Raw genomic sequence first — 14,428 nt, forward strand, 5'->3', positions numbered from 1 at the left:
GGTCCCAGGTTCGAGCCCTGTTAGATACATATTTGTCCATCGTGATTGGGCTTAAAAAAGCAAGATCTCTCGGAAAACTCAGCATTACTACGTATTTATGGTGTAGTGGTTATCACGCCCGCTTTACACGCGGAAGGTCCCAGGTTCGAGCCCTGGTAGATACATATTTTGACCATCGTGATAGGACACAAAAAAGCTAGGTCTCTTGGAAAGCTCAGTATTACTACGTATCTATGTTGTAGTGGTTATCACGTCCGCTTTACACGGGGAAGGTCCCAGGTTCGAGCCCTGGTAGACACATATTTTGTCCATCGTGATTGGGCATAAAAAAGCTAGGTCTATTGGAAATTTCAGCATTACTACGTATCTATGTTGTAGTGGTTATCACGTCCGCTTTACACGCGGAAGGTCCCATGTTCGAGCCCTGGTAGATCCATGTTTTGTCCATCGTGATTGGGCATAAAAATTAGCTAGATCTCTCTGAAAACTCAGTATTACTACTTATATATGGTGGAGTGGTTATCACGTCCGCCTAACACGTGCAAGGTCCCAGGTTCGAGCCCTGTTAGATACATATTTGTCCATCGTGATTGGGCTTAAAAAAGCAAGATCTCTCGGAAAACTCAGCATTACTACGTATTTATGGTGTAGTGGTTATCACGTCCGCTTTACACGCGGAAGGTCCCAGGTTCGAGCCCTGTTAGATACATATTTTGACCATCGTGATTGGGCATAAAAATTAGCTAAATCTCTCGGAAAACTCAGTATTACTACTTATATATTGTGTAGCGGTTATCACGTCCGCCTAACACGTGCAAGGTCCCAGGTTCGAGCCCTGTTAGATACATATTTTGTCCATCGTGATTGGGCATAAAAAAGCTAGGTCTCTTGGAAAACTCAGCATTACGACGTATCTATGGTGTAGTGGTTATCACGTCCGCTTTACTCGCGGAAGGTCCCAGGTTCGGGTCCTGGTAGATACATATTTTGACCATCGTGATAGGACATAAAAAAAGCTAGGTCTCTTGGAAAACTCAGTATTACTACGTATCTAGGGTGTAGTGGTTATCACGTCCGCTTTACACGCGGAAGGTCCCATGTTCGAGCCCTGGTAGATACATATTTTGTCCATCGTGATCGGGCATAAAAAAGCTAGGTCTCTTGGAAAGCTCAGTATTACTACGTATCTATGGTGTAGTGGTTATCACGTCCGCTTTACACGGGGAAGGTCCCAGGTTCGAGCCCTGGTAGACACATATTTTGACCATCGTGATAGGACATAAAAAAAGCTAGGTCTCTTGGAAAACTCAGTATTACTACGTATCTAGGGTGTAGTGGTTATCACGTCCGCTTTACACGCGGAAGGTCCCATGTTCGAGCCCTGTTAGATACATATTTTGACCATCGTGATAGGACATAAAAAAGCTAGGTCTCTTGGAAAACTCAGTATTACTACGTATCTAGGGTGTAGTGGTTATCACGTCCGCTTTACACGCGGAAGGTCCCATGTTCGAGCCCTGGTAGATACATATTTTGTCCATCGTGATTGGGCATAAAAAAGCTAGGTCTCTTGGAAAGCTCAGTATTACTACGTATCTATGTTGTAGTGGTTATCACGTCCGCTTTACACGGGGAAGGTCCCAGGTTCGAGCCCTGGTAGACACATATTTTGTCCATCGTGATTGGGCATAAAAAAGCTAGGTCTATTGGAAATTTCAGCATTAATACGTATCTATGTTGTAGTGGCTATCACGTCCGCTTTACACGCGGAAGGTCCCAGGTTCGAGCCCTGGTAGATACATATTTTGACCATCGTGATAGGACATAAAAAAAGCTAGGTCTCTTGGAAAACTCAGTATTACTACGTATCTAGGGTGTAGTGGTTATCACGTCCGCTTTACACGCGGAAGGTCCCATGTTCGAGCCCTGGTAGATACATATTTTGTCCATCGTGATTGGGCATAAAAAAGCTAGGTCTCTTGGAAAGCTCAGTATTACTACGTATCTATGGTGTAGTGGTTATCACGTCCGCTTTACACGGGGAAGGTCCCAGGTTCGAGCCCTGGTAGACACATATTTTGTCCATCGTGATTGGGCATAGAAAAGCTAGGTCTATTGGAAATTTCAGCATTACTACGTATCTATGTTGTAGTGGTTATCACGTCCGCTTTACACGCGGAAGGTCCCATGTTCGAGCCCTGGTAGATACATGTTTTGTCCATCGTGATTGGGCATAAAAATTAGCTAGATCTCTCGGAAAACTCAGTATTACTACTTATATATGGTGGAGTGGTTATCACGTCCGCCTAACACGTGCAAGGTCCCAGGTTCGAGCCCTGTTAGATACATATTTGTCCATCGTGATTGGGCATAAAAAAGCAAGATCTCTCGGAAAACTCAGCATTACTACGTATTTATGGTGTAGTGGTTATCACGCCCGCTTTACACGCGGAAGGTCCCAGGTTCGAGCCCTGGTAGATACATATTTTGACCATCGTGATAGGACATAAAAAAAGCTAGTTCTCTTGGAAAACTCAGTATTACTACGTATCTATGGTGTAGTGGTTGTCACGTCCGCTTTACACGCGGAAGGTCCCGGGTTCGGGTCCTGGTAGATACATATTTTGACCATCGTGATAGGACACAAAAAAGCTAGGTCTCTTGGAAAACTCAGTATTACTACGTATCTAGGGTGTAGTGGTTATCACGTCCGCTTTACACGCGGAAGGTCCCATGTTCGAGCCCTGGTAGATACATATTTTGTCCATCGTGATTGGGCATAAAAAAGCTAGGTCTCTTGGAAAACTCAGCGCTACTACGTATCTATGTTGTAGTGGTTATCACGTCCGGTTTACACGCGGAAGGTCCCAGGTTCGAGCCCTGGTAGATGCATATTTTGACCATCGTGATTGGGCATAAAAAAGCTAGGTCTCTTGGAAATTTCAGCATTACTACGTATCTATGTTGTTGTGGTTACCACGTCCGCTTTACACGCGGAAGGTCCCAGGTTCGAGCCCTGGTAGATACATATTTTGACCATCGTGATAGGACATAAAAAAGCTAGTTCTCTTGGAAAACTCAGTATTACTACGAATCTATGGTGTAGTGGTTATCACGTCCGCTTTACACGCGGAAGGTCCCGGGTTCGGGTCCTGGTAGATACATATTTTGACCATCGTGATAGGACACAAAAAAGCTAGGTCTCTTGGAAAACTCAGTATTACTACGTATCTAGGGTGTAGTGGTTATCACGTCCGCTTTACACGCGGAAGGTCCCATGTTCGAGCCCTGGTAGATACATATTCTGACCATCGTGATTGGGCATAAAAAAGCTAGTTCTCTTGGAAAAGTTAGTATTATTACGTATCTTTGGTGTAGTGGTTATCACGTCCGCTTTACACGCGGAAGGTCCCAGGTTCGGGTCCTGATAGATACATATTTTGACCATCGTGATAGGACATAAAAAAAGCTAGGTCTCTTGGAAAACTCAGTACTACTACGTATCTGTGGTGTAGTGGTTATCACGTCCGCCTAACATGCGGATGGTCCCAGGTTCGAGCCCTGGTAGATACATATTTTGTCCATCGTGATTGGGCATAAAAAAGCTAGGTCTCTTGGAAAACTCAGCTCAACTACGAATCTATGGTGTAGTGGTTATCACGTCCGCTTTACACGCGGAAGGTCCCATGTTCGAGCCCTGGTAGATACATATTTTGTCCATCGTGATTGGGCATAAAAAAGCTAGGTCTCTTGGAAAACTCAGCGCTACTACGTATCGATGTTGTAGTGGTTATCACGTCCGCTATACACGCGGAAGGTTCCAGGTTCGAGCCCTGGTAGATGCATAATTTGACCATCGTGATAGGACATAAAAAAGCTAGGTCTCTTGGAAAACTCAGTATCACTACGTATCTATGGTGTAGTGGTTATCACGTCCGCTTTACACGCGGAAGGTCCCATGTTCGAGCCCTGGTAGATACATGTTTTGTCCATCGTGATTGGGCATAAAAATTAGCTAGATCTCTCGGAAAACTCAGTATTACTACTTATATATGGTGGAGTGGTTATCACGTCCGCCTAACACGTGCAAGGTCCCAGGTTCGAGCCCTGTTAGATACATATTTGTCCATCGTGATTGGGCATAAAAAAGCAAGATCTCTCGGAAAACTCAGCATTACTACGTATTTATGGTGTAGTGGTTATCACGCGCGCTTTACACGCGGAAGGTCCCAGGTTCGAGCCCTGGTAGATACATATTTTGACCATCGTGATAGGACATAAAAAAAGCTAGTTCTCTTGGAAAACTCAGTATTACTACGTATCTATGGTGTAGTGGTTGTCACGTCCGCTTTACACGCGGAAGGTCCCGGGTTCGGGTCCTGGTAGATACATATTTTGACCATCGTGATAGGACACAAAAAAGCTAGGTCTCTTGGAAAACTCAGTATTACTACGTATCTAGGGTGTAGTGGTTATCACGTCCGCTTTACACGCGGAAGGTCCCATGTTCGAGCCCTGGTAGATACATATTTTGTCCATCGTGATTGGGCATAAAAAAGCTAGGTCTCTTGGAAAACTCAGCGCTACTACGTATCTATGTTGTAGTGGTTATCACGTCCGGTTTACACGCGGAAGGTCCCAGGTTCGAGCCCTGGTAGATGCATATTTTGACCATCGTGATTGGGCATAAAAAAGCTAGGTCTCTTGGAAATTTCAGCATTACTACGTATCTATGTTGTTGTGGTTACCACGTCCGCTTTACACGCGGAAGGTCCCAGGTTCGAGCCCTGGTAGATACATATTTTGACCATCGTGATAGGACATAAAAAAGCTAGTTCTCTTGGAAAACTCAGTATTACTACGAATCTATGGTGTAGTGGTTATCACGTCCGCTTTACACGCGGAAGGTCCCGGGTTCGGGTCCTGGTAAATACATATTTTGACCATCGTGATAGGACACAAAAAAGCTAGGTCTCTTGGAAAACTCAGTATTACTACGTATCTAGGGTGTAGTGGTTATCACGTCCGCTTTACACGCGGAAGGTCCCATGTTCGAGCCCTGGTAGATACATATTCTGACCATCGTGATTGGGCATAAAAAAGCTAGTTCTCTTGGAAAAGTTAGTATTATTACGTATCTTTGGTGTAGTGGTTATCACGTCCGCTTTACACGCGGAAGGTCCCAGGTTCGGGTCCTGGTAGATACATATTTTGACCATCGTGATAGGACATAAAAAAAGCTAGGTCTCTTGGAAAACTCAGTACTACTACGTATCTGTGGTGTAGTGGTTATCACGTCCGCCTAACATGCGGATGGTCCCAGGTTCGAGCCCTGGTAGATACATATTTTGTCCATCGTGATTGGGCATAAAAAAGCTAGGTCTCTTGGAAAACTCAGCTCAACTACGAATCTATGGTGTAGTGGTTATCACGTCCGCTTTACACGCGGAAGGTCCCATGTTCGAGCCCTGGTAGATACATATTTTGTCCATCGTGATTGGGCATAAAAAAGCTAGGTCTCTTGGAAAACTCAGCGCTACTACGTATCTATGTTGTAGTGGTTATCACGTCCGCTATACACGCGGAAGGTTCCAGGTTCGAGCCCTGGTAGATGCATAATTTGACCATCGTGATAGGACATAAAAAAGCTAGGTCTCTTGGAAAACTCAGTATCACTACGTATCTATGGTGTAGTGGTTATCACGTCCGCTTTACACGCGGAAGGTCCCATGTTCGAGCCCTGGTAGATACATATTCTGACCATCGTGATAGGACATAAAAAAGCTAGGTCTCTTGGAAAACTCATTATTACTACGTATCTATGGTGTAGTGGTTATCACGTCCGCTTTACACGCGGAAGGTCCCAGGTTCGGGTCCTGGTAGATACATATTTTGACCATCGTGATAGGACATAAAAAAAGCTAGGTCTCTTGGAAAACTCAGTACTACTACGTATCTGTGGTGTAGTGGTTATCACGTCCGCCTAACACGCGGATGGTCCCAGGTTCGAGGCCTGGTAGACACATATTTTGTCCATCGTGATTGGGCATAAAAAAGCTAGGGCTCTTGGAAATTTCAGCATTACTACGTATCAATGTTGTAGTGGTTATCACGTCCGCTTTACACGCGGAAGGTCCCAGGTTCGAGCCCTGGTAGACACATATTTTGTCCATCGTGATTGGGCATAGAAAAGCTAGGTCTCTTGGAAAACTCAGTATTACTACGTATCTAGGGTGTAGTGGTTATCACGTCCGCTTTACACGCGGAAGGTCCCAGGTTCGGGTCCTGGTAGATACATATTTTGACCATCGTGATAGGACATAAAAAAAGCTAGGTCTCTTGGAAAACTCAGTACTACTACGTATCTGTGGTGTAGTGGTTATCACGTCCGCCTAACATGCGGATGGTCCCAGGTTCGAGCCCTGGTAGATACATATTTTGTCCATCGTGATTGGGCATAAAAAAGCTAGGTCTCTTGGAAAACTCAGCTCAACTACGAATCTATGGTGTAGTGGTTATCACGTCCGCTTTACACGCGGAAGGTCCCAGGTTCGAGCCCTGGTAGATACATATTTTGACCATCGTGATAGGACATAAAAAAAGCTAGTTCTCTTGGAAAACTCAGTATTACTACGTATCTATGGTGTAGTGGTTGTCACGTCCGCTTTACACGCGGAAGGTCCCGGGTTCGGGTCGTGGTAGATACATATTTTGACCATCGTGATAGGACACAAAAAAGCTAGGTCTCTTGGAAAACTCAGTATTACTACGTATCTAGGGTGTAGTGGTTATCACGTCCGCTTTACACGCGGAAGGTCCCATGTTCGAGCCCTGGTAGATACATATTCTGACCATCGTGATAGGACATAAAAAAGCTAGGTCTCTTGGAAAACTCATTATTACTACGTATCTATGGTGTAGTGGTTATCACGTCCGCTTTACACGCGGAAGGTCCCAGGTTCGAGCCCTGGTAGATACATACTTTGTCCATCGTGATTGGGCATAAAAAAGCTAGTTCTCTTGGAAAAGCTAGTATTATTACGTATCTTTGGTGTAGTGGTTATCACGTCCGCTTTACACGCGGAAGGTCCCAGGTTCGGGTCCTGGTAGATACATATTTTGACCATCGTGATAGGACATAAAAAAGCTAGGTCTCTTGGAAAACTCAGCGCTACTACGTATCTATGTTGTAGTGGTTATCACGTCCGCTATACACGCGGAAGGTTCCAGGTTCGAGCCCTGGTAGATGCATAATTTGACCATCGTGATAGGACATAAAAAAGCTAGGTCTCTTGGAAAACTCAGTATCACTACGTATCTATGGTGTAGTGGTTATCACGTCCGCTTTACACGCGGAAGGTCCCATGTTCGAGCCCTGGTAGATACATATTCTGACCATCGTGATAGGACATAAAAAAGCTAGGTCTCTTGGAAAACTCATTATTACTACGTATCTATGGTGTAGTGGTTATCACGTCCGCTTTACACGCGGAAGGTCCCAGGTTCGAGCCCTGGTAGATACATACTTTGTCCATCGTGATTGGGCATAAAAAAGCTAGTTCTCTTGGAAAAGTTAGTATTATTACGTATCTTTGGTGTAGTGGTTATCACGTCCGCTTTACACGCGGAAGGTCCCAGGTTCGGGTCCTGGTAGATACATATTTTGACCATCGTGATAGGACATAAAAAAAGCTAGGTCTCTTGGAAAACTCAGTACTACTACGTATCTGTGGTGTAGTGGTTATCACGTCCGCCTATAACGCGGATGGTCCCAGGTTCGAGGCCTGGTAGACACATATTTTGTCCATCGTGATTGGGCATAAAAAAGCTAGGGCTCTTGGAAATTTCAGCATTACTACGTATCAATGTTGTAGTGGTTATCACGTCCGCTTTACACGCGGAAGGTCCCATGTTCGAGCCCTGGTAGATACATGTTTTGTCCATCGTGATTGGGCATAAAAATTAGCTAGATCTCTCGGAAAACTCAGTATTACTACTTATATATGGTGGAGTGGTTATCACGTCCGCCTAACACGTGCAAGGTCCGAGGTTCGAGCCCTGTTAGATACATATTTGTCCATCGTGATTGGGCATAAAAAAGCAAGATCTCTCGGAAAACTCAGCATTACTACGTATTTATGGTGTAGTGGTTATCACGCCCGCTTTACACGCGGAAGGTCCCAGGTTTGAGCCCTGGTAGATACATATTTTGACCATCGTGATAGGACATAAAAAAGCTAGTTCTCTTGGAAAACTCAGTATTACTACGTATCTATGGTGTAGTGGTTGTCACGTCCGCTTTACACGCGGAAGGTCCCGGGTTCGGGTCCTGGTAGATACATATTTTGACCATCGTGATAGGACACAAAAAAGCTAGGTCTCTTGGAAAACTCAGCATTACTACGTATCTAGGGTGTGGTGGTTATCACGTCCGCTTTACACGCGGAAGGTCCCATGTTCGAGCCCTGGTAGATACATATTTTGTCCATCGTGATTGGGCATAAAAAAGCTAGGTCTCTTGGAAAACTCAGCGCTACTACGTATCTATGTTGTAGTGGTTATCACGTCCGCTTTACACGCGGAAGGTCCCAGGTTCGAGCCCTGGTAGATGCATATTTTGACCATCGTGATTGGGCATAAAAAAGCTAGGTCTCTTGGAAATTTCAGCATTACTACGTATCTATGTTGTTGTGGTTACCACGTCCGCTTTACACGCGGAAGGTCCCAGGTTCGAGCCCTGGTAGATACATATTTTGACCATCGTGATAGGACATAAAAAAGCTAGTTCTCTTGGAAAACTCAGTATTACTACGTATCTATGGTGTAGTGGTTATCACGTCCGCTTTACACGCGGAAGGTCCCGGGTTCGGGTCCTGGTAGATACATATTTTGACCATCGTGATAGGACACAAAAAAGCTAGGTCTCTTGGAAAACTCAGTATTACTACGTATCTAGGGTGTAGTGGTTATCACGTCCGCTTTACACGCGGAAGGTCCCATGTTCGAGCCCTGGTAGATACATATTCTGACCATCGTGATAGGACATAAAAAAGCTAGGTCTCTTGGAAAACTCATTATTACTACGTATCTATGGTGTAGTGGTTATCACGTCCGCTTTACACGCGGAAGGTCCCAGGTTCGAGCCCTGGTAGATACATACTTTGTCCATCGTGATTGGGCATAAAAAAGCTAGTTCTCTTGGAAAAGTTAGTATTATTACGTATCTTTGGTGTAGTGGTTATCACGTCCGCTTTACACGCGGAAGGTCCCAGGTTCGGGTCCTGGTAGATACATATTTTCACCATCGTGATAGGACATAAAAAAAGCTAGGTCTCTTGGAAAACTCAGTACTACTACGTATCTGTGGTGTAGTGGTTATCACGTCCGCCTAACACGCGGATGGTCCCAGGTTCGAGGCCTGGTAGACACATATTTTGTCCATCGTGATTGGGCATAAAAAAGCTAGGGCTCTTGGAAATTTCAGCATTACTACGTATCAATGTTGTAGTGGTTATCACGTCCGCTTTACACGCGGAAGGTCCCATGTTCGAGCCCTGGTAGATACATGTTTTGTCCATCGTGATTGGGCATAAAAATTAGCTAGATCTCTCGGAAAACTCAGTATTACTACTTATATATGGTGGAGTGGTTATCACGTCCGCCTAACACGTGCAAGGTCCGAGGTTCGAGCCCTGTTAGATACATATTTGTCCATCGTGATTGGGCATAAAAAAGCAAGATCTCTCGGAAAACTCAGCATTACTACGTATTTATGGTGTAGTGGTTATCACGCCCGCTTTACACGCGGAAGGTCCCAGGTTTGAGCCCTGGTAGATACATATTTTGACCATCGTGATAGGACATAAAAAGCTAGTTCTCTTGGAAAACTCAGTATTACTACGTATCTATGGTGTAGTGGTTGTCACGTCCGCTTTACACGCGGAAGGTCCCGGGTTCGGGTCCTGGTAGATACATATTTTGACCATCGTGATAGGACACAAAAAAGCTAGGTCTCTTGGAAAACTCAGTATTACTACGTATCTAGGGTGTGGTGGTTATCACGTCCGCTTTACACGCGGAAGGTCCCATGTTCGAGCCCTGGTAGATACATATTTTGTCCATCGTGATTGGGCATAAAAAAGCTAGGTCTCTTGGAAAACTCAGCGCTACTACGTATCTATGTTGTAGTGGTTATCACGTCCGCTTTACACGCGGAAGGTCCCAGGTTCGAGCCCTGGTAGATGCATATTTTGACCATCGTGATTGGGCATAAAAAAGCTAGGTCTCTTGGAAATTTCAGCATTACTACGTATCTATGTTGTTGTGGTTACCACGTCCGCTTTACACGCGGAAGGTCCCAGGTTCGAGCCCTGGTAGATACATATTTTGACCATCGTGATAGGACATAAAAAAGCTAGTTCTCTTGGAAAACTCAGTATTACTACGTATCTATGGTGTAGTGGTTATCACGTCCGCTTTACACGCGGAAGGTCCCGGGTTCGGGTCCTGGTAGATACATATTTTGACCATCGTGATAGGACACAAAAAAGCTAGGTCTCTTGGAAAACTCAGTATTACTACGTATCTAGGGTGTAGTGGTTATCACGTCCGCTTTACACGCGGAAGGTCCCAGGTTCGGGTCCTGGTAGATACATATTTTCACCATCGTGATAGGACATAAAAAAAGCTAGGTCTCTTGGAAAACTCAGTACTACTACGTATCTGTGGTGTAGTGGTTATCACGTCCGCCTAACACGCGGATGGTCCCAGGTTCGAGGCCTGGTAGACACATATTTTGTCCATCGTGATTGGGCATAAAAAAGCTAGGGCTCTTGGAAATTTCAGCATTACTACGTATCAATGTTGTAGTGGTTATCACGTCCGCTTTACACGCGGAAGGTCCCATGTTCGAGCCCTGGTAGATACATGTTTTGTCCATCGTGATTGGGCATAAAAATTAGCTAGATCTCTCGGAAAACTCAGTATTACTACTTATATATGGTGGAGTGGTTATCACGTCCGCCTAACACGTGCAAGGTCCGAGGTTCGAGCCCTGTTAGATACATATTTGTCCATCGTGATTGGGCATAAAAAAGCAAGATCTCTCGGAAAACTCAGCATTACTACGTATTTATGGTGTAGTGGTTATCACGCCCGCTTTACACGCGGAAGGTCCCAGGTTTGAGCCCTGGTAGATACATATTTTGACCATCGTGATAGGACATAAAAAGCTAGTTCTCTTGGAAAACTCAGTATTACTACGTAACTATGGTGTAGTGGTTGTCACGTCCGCTTTACACGCGGAAGGTCCCGGGTTCGGGTCCTGGTAGATACATATTTTGACCATCGTGATAGGACACAAAAAAGCTAGGTCTCTTGGAAAACTCAGTATTACTACGTATCTAGGGTGTGGTGGTTATCACGTCCGCTTTACACGCGGAAGGTCCCATGTTCGAGCCCTGGTAGATACATATTTTGTCCATCGTGATTGGGCATAAAAAAGCTAGGTCTCTTGGAAAACTCAGCGCTACTACGTATCTATGTTGTAGTGGTTATCACGTCCGCTTTACACGCGGAAGGTCCCAGGTTCGAGCCCTGGTAGATGCATATTTTGACCATCGTGATTGGGCATAAAAAAGCTAGGTCTCTTGGAAATTTCAGCATTACTACGTATCTATGTTGTTGTGGTTACCACGTCCGCTTTACACGCGGAAGGTCCCAGGTTCGAGCCCTGGTAGATACATATTTTGACCATCGTGATAGGACATAAAAAAGCTAGTTCTCTTGGAAAACTCAGTATTACTACGTATCTATGGTGTAGTGGTTATCACGTCCGCTTTACACGCGGAAGGTCCCGGGTTCGGGTCCTGGTAGATACATATTTTGACCATCGTGATAGGACACAAAAAAGCTAGGTCTCTTGGAAAACTCAGTATTACTACGTATCTAGGGTGTAGTGGTTATCACGTCCGCTTTACACGCGGAAGGTCCCATGTTCGAGCCCTGGTAGATACATATTCTGACCATCGTGATAGGACATAAAAAAGCTAGGTCTCTTGGAAAACTCATTATTACTACGTATCTATGGTGTAGTGGTTATCACGTCCGCTTTACACGCGGAAGGTCCCAGGTTCGAGCCCTGGTAGATACATACTTTGTCCATCGTGATTGGGCATAAAAAAGCTAGTTCTCTTGGAAAAGTTAGTATTATTACGTATCTTTGGTGTAGTGGTTATCACGTCCGCTTTACACGCGGAAGGTCCCAGGTTCGGGTCCTGGTAGATACATATTTTCACCATCGTGATAGGACATAAAAAAACTAGGTCTCTTGGAAAACTCAGTACTACTACGTATCTGTGGTGTAGTGGTTATCACATCCGCCTAACACGCGGATGGTCCCAGGTTCGAGCCCTGGTAGATACATATTTTGTCCATCGTGATTGGGCATAAAAAAGCTAGGTCTCTTGGAAAACTCAGCTCAACTACGAATCTATGGTGTAGTGGTTATCACGTCCGCTTTACACGCGGAAGGTCCCATGTTCGAGCCCTGGTAGATACATATTTTGTCCATCGTGATTGGGCATAAAAAAGCTAGGTCTCTTGGAAAACTCAGCGCTACTACGTATCTATGTTGTAGTGGTTATCACGTCCGCTATACACGCGGAAGGTCCCAGGTTCGAGCCCTGGTAGATACATATTTTGACCATCGTGATAGGACATAAAAAAGCTAGTTCTCTTGGAAAACTCAGTATTACTACGTATCTATGGTGTAGTGGTTATCACGTCCGCTTTACACGCGGAAGGTCCCGGGTTCGGGTCCTGGTAGATACATATTTTGACCATCGTGATAGGACACAAAAAAGCTAGGTCTCTTGGAAAACTCAGTATTACTACGTATCTAGGGTGTGGTGGTTATCACGTCCGCTTTACACGCGGAAGGTCCCATGTTCGAGCCCTGGTAGATACATATTTTGTCCATCGTGATTGGGCATAAAAAAGCTAGGTCTCTTGGAAAACTCAGCGCTACTACGTATCTATGTTGTAGTGGTTATCACGTCCGCTTTACACGCGGAAGGTCCCAGGTTCGAGCCCTGGTAGATGCATATTTTGACCATCGTGATTGGGCATAAAAAAGCTAGGTCTCTTGGAAATTTCAGCATTACTACGTATCTATGTTGTTGTGGTTACCACGTCCGCTTTACACGCGGAAGGTCCCAGGTTCGAGCCCTGGTAGATACATATTTTGACCATCGTGATAGGACATAAAAAAGCTAGTTCTCTTGGAAAACTCAGTATTACTACGTATCTATGGTGTAGTGGTTATCACGTCCGCTTTACACGCGGAAGGTCCCGGGTTCGGGTCCTGGTAGATACATATTTTGACCATCGTGATAGGACACAAAAAAGCTAGGTCTCTTGGAAAACTCAGTATTACTACGTATCTAGGGTGTAGTGGTTATCACGTCCGCTTTACACGCGGAAGGTCCCATGTTCGAGCCCTGGTAGATACATATTCTGACCATCGTGATAGGACATAAAAAAGCTAGGTCTCTTGGAAAACTCATTATTACTACGTATCTATGGTGTAGTGGTTATCACGTCCGCTTTACACGCGGAAGGTCCCAGGTTCGAGCCCTGGTAGATACATACTTTGTCCATCGTGATTGGGCATAAAAAAGCTAGTTCTCTTGGAAAAGTTAGTATTATTACGTATCTTTGGTGTAGTGGTTATCACGTCCGCTTTACACGCGGAAGGTCCCAGGTTCGGGTCCTGGTAGATACATATTTTCACCATCGTGATAGGACATAAAAAAACTAGGTCTCTTGGAAAACTCAGTACTACTACGTATCTGTGGTGTAGTGGTTATCACATCCGCCTAACACGCGGATGGTCCCAGGTTCGAGCCCTGGTAGATACATATTTTGTCCATCGTGATTGGGCATAAAAAAGCTAGGTCTCTTGGAAAACTCAGCTCAACTACGAATCTATGGTGTAGTGGTTATCACGTCCGCTTTACACGCGGAAGGTCCCATGTTCGAGCCCTGGTAGATACATATTTTGTCCATCGTGATTGGGCATAAAAAAGCTAGGTCTCTTGGAAAACTCAGCGCTACTACGTATCTATGTTGTAGTGGTTATCACGTCCGCTATACACGCGGAAGGTCCCAGGTTCGAGCCCTGGTAGATACATATTTTGACCATCGTGATAGGACATAAAAAAGCTAGTTCTCTTGGAAAACTCAGTATTACTACGTATCTATGGTGTAGTGGTTATCACGTCCGCTTTACACGCGGAAGGTCCCGGGTTCGGGTCCTGGTAGATACATATTTTGACCATCGTGATAGGACACAAAAAAGCTAGGTCTCTTGGAAAACTCAGTATTACTACGTATCTAGGGTGTAGTGGTTATCACGTCCGCTTTACAC

At 44.9% G+C, this 14,428-nt stretch overlaps 18 non-coding genes across 18 annotated transcripts; all 18 read left to right on the plus strand.

Annotated features, from left to right (window-relative positions):
* Positions 1-91: 91 nt before the first annotated feature.
* TRNAV-UAC (transfer RNA valine (anticodon UAC)) lies at positions 92-164 on the plus strand. Its single transcript has one exon. It is a non-coding gene; the product is annotated as a tRNA-Val (tRNA).
* Positions 165-2,410: 2,246 nt separating this feature from the next.
* TRNAV-UAC (transfer RNA valine (anticodon UAC)) lies at positions 2,411-2,483 on the plus strand. Its single transcript has one exon. It is a non-coding gene; the product is annotated as a tRNA-Val (tRNA).
* A 1,017-nt stretch (positions 2,484-3,500) lies between these two features.
* Positions 3,501-3,573, plus strand: TRNAV-AAC (transfer RNA valine (anticodon AAC)). The gene has a single exon. It is a non-coding gene; the product is annotated as a tRNA-Val (tRNA).
* Positions 3,574-3,908: 335 nt separating this feature from the next.
* On the plus strand, positions 3,909-3,981 carry TRNAV-UAC (transfer RNA valine (anticodon UAC)). The gene has a single exon. It is a non-coding gene; the product is annotated as a tRNA-Val (tRNA).
* Positions 3,982-5,271: 1,290 nt separating this feature from the next.
* Positions 5,272-5,344, plus strand: TRNAV-AAC (transfer RNA valine (anticodon AAC)). Its single transcript has one exon. It is a non-coding gene; the product is annotated as a tRNA-Val (tRNA).
* A 335-nt stretch (positions 5,345-5,679) lies between these two features.
* On the plus strand, positions 5,680-5,752 carry TRNAV-UAC (transfer RNA valine (anticodon UAC)). The gene has a single exon. It is a non-coding gene; the product is annotated as a tRNA-Val (tRNA).
* A 63-nt stretch (positions 5,753-5,815) lies between these two features.
* Positions 5,816-5,888, plus strand: TRNAV-UAC (transfer RNA valine (anticodon UAC)). The gene has a single exon. It is a non-coding gene; the product is annotated as a tRNA-Val (tRNA).
* A 473-nt stretch (positions 5,889-6,361) lies between these two features.
* TRNAV-AAC (transfer RNA valine (anticodon AAC)) lies at positions 6,362-6,434 on the plus strand. The gene has a single exon. It is a non-coding gene; the product is annotated as a tRNA-Val (tRNA).
* A 63-nt stretch (positions 6,435-6,497) lies between these two features.
* Positions 6,498-6,570, plus strand: TRNAV-UAC (transfer RNA valine (anticodon UAC)). Its single transcript has one exon. It is a non-coding gene; the product is annotated as a tRNA-Val (tRNA).
* Positions 6,571-6,906: 336 nt separating this feature from the next.
* TRNAV-UAC (transfer RNA valine (anticodon UAC)) lies at positions 6,907-6,979 on the plus strand. The gene has a single exon. It is a non-coding gene; the product is annotated as a tRNA-Val (tRNA).
* Positions 6,980-7,314: 335 nt separating this feature from the next.
* On the plus strand, positions 7,315-7,387 carry TRNAV-UAC (transfer RNA valine (anticodon UAC)). Its single transcript has one exon. It is a non-coding gene; the product is annotated as a tRNA-Val (tRNA).
* Positions 7,388-7,450: 63 nt separating this feature from the next.
* On the plus strand, positions 7,451-7,523 carry TRNAV-UAC (transfer RNA valine (anticodon UAC)). Its single transcript has one exon. It is a non-coding gene; the product is annotated as a tRNA-Val (tRNA).
* Positions 7,524-7,723: 200 nt separating this feature from the next.
* Positions 7,724-7,796, plus strand: TRNAY-AUA (transfer RNA tyrosine (anticodon AUA)). The gene has a single exon. It is a non-coding gene; the product is annotated as a tRNA-Tyr (tRNA).
* Positions 7,797-9,084: 1,288 nt separating this feature from the next.
* On the plus strand, positions 9,085-9,157 carry TRNAV-UAC (transfer RNA valine (anticodon UAC)). Its single transcript has one exon. It is a non-coding gene; the product is annotated as a tRNA-Val (tRNA).
* Positions 9,158-12,078: 2,921 nt separating this feature from the next.
* TRNAV-UAC (transfer RNA valine (anticodon UAC)) lies at positions 12,079-12,151 on the plus strand. Its single transcript has one exon. It is a non-coding gene; the product is annotated as a tRNA-Val (tRNA).
* A 199-nt stretch (positions 12,152-12,350) lies between these two features.
* Positions 12,351-12,423, plus strand: TRNAV-AAC (transfer RNA valine (anticodon AAC)). Its single transcript has one exon. It is a non-coding gene; the product is annotated as a tRNA-Val (tRNA).
* Positions 12,424-13,574: 1,151 nt separating this feature from the next.
* On the plus strand, positions 13,575-13,647 carry TRNAV-UAC (transfer RNA valine (anticodon UAC)). The gene has a single exon. It is a non-coding gene; the product is annotated as a tRNA-Val (tRNA).
* Positions 13,648-13,846: 199 nt separating this feature from the next.
* TRNAV-AAC (transfer RNA valine (anticodon AAC)) lies at positions 13,847-13,919 on the plus strand. Its single transcript has one exon. It is a non-coding gene; the product is annotated as a tRNA-Val (tRNA).
* The last annotated feature ends 509 nt before the right edge of the window (positions 13,920-14,428 follow it).

The sequence above is a fragment of the Phalangium opilio genome, unplaced genomic scaffold (assembly GCF_054372755.1).
Source record: "Phalangium opilio isolate 3A_F unplaced genomic scaffold, DU_Popi_V2 ptg000013l_1, whole genome shotgun sequence".
NCBI classification, from domain to species: Eukaryota; Metazoa; Arthropoda; class Arachnida; order Opiliones; family Phalangiidae; genus Phalangium; species Phalangium opilio.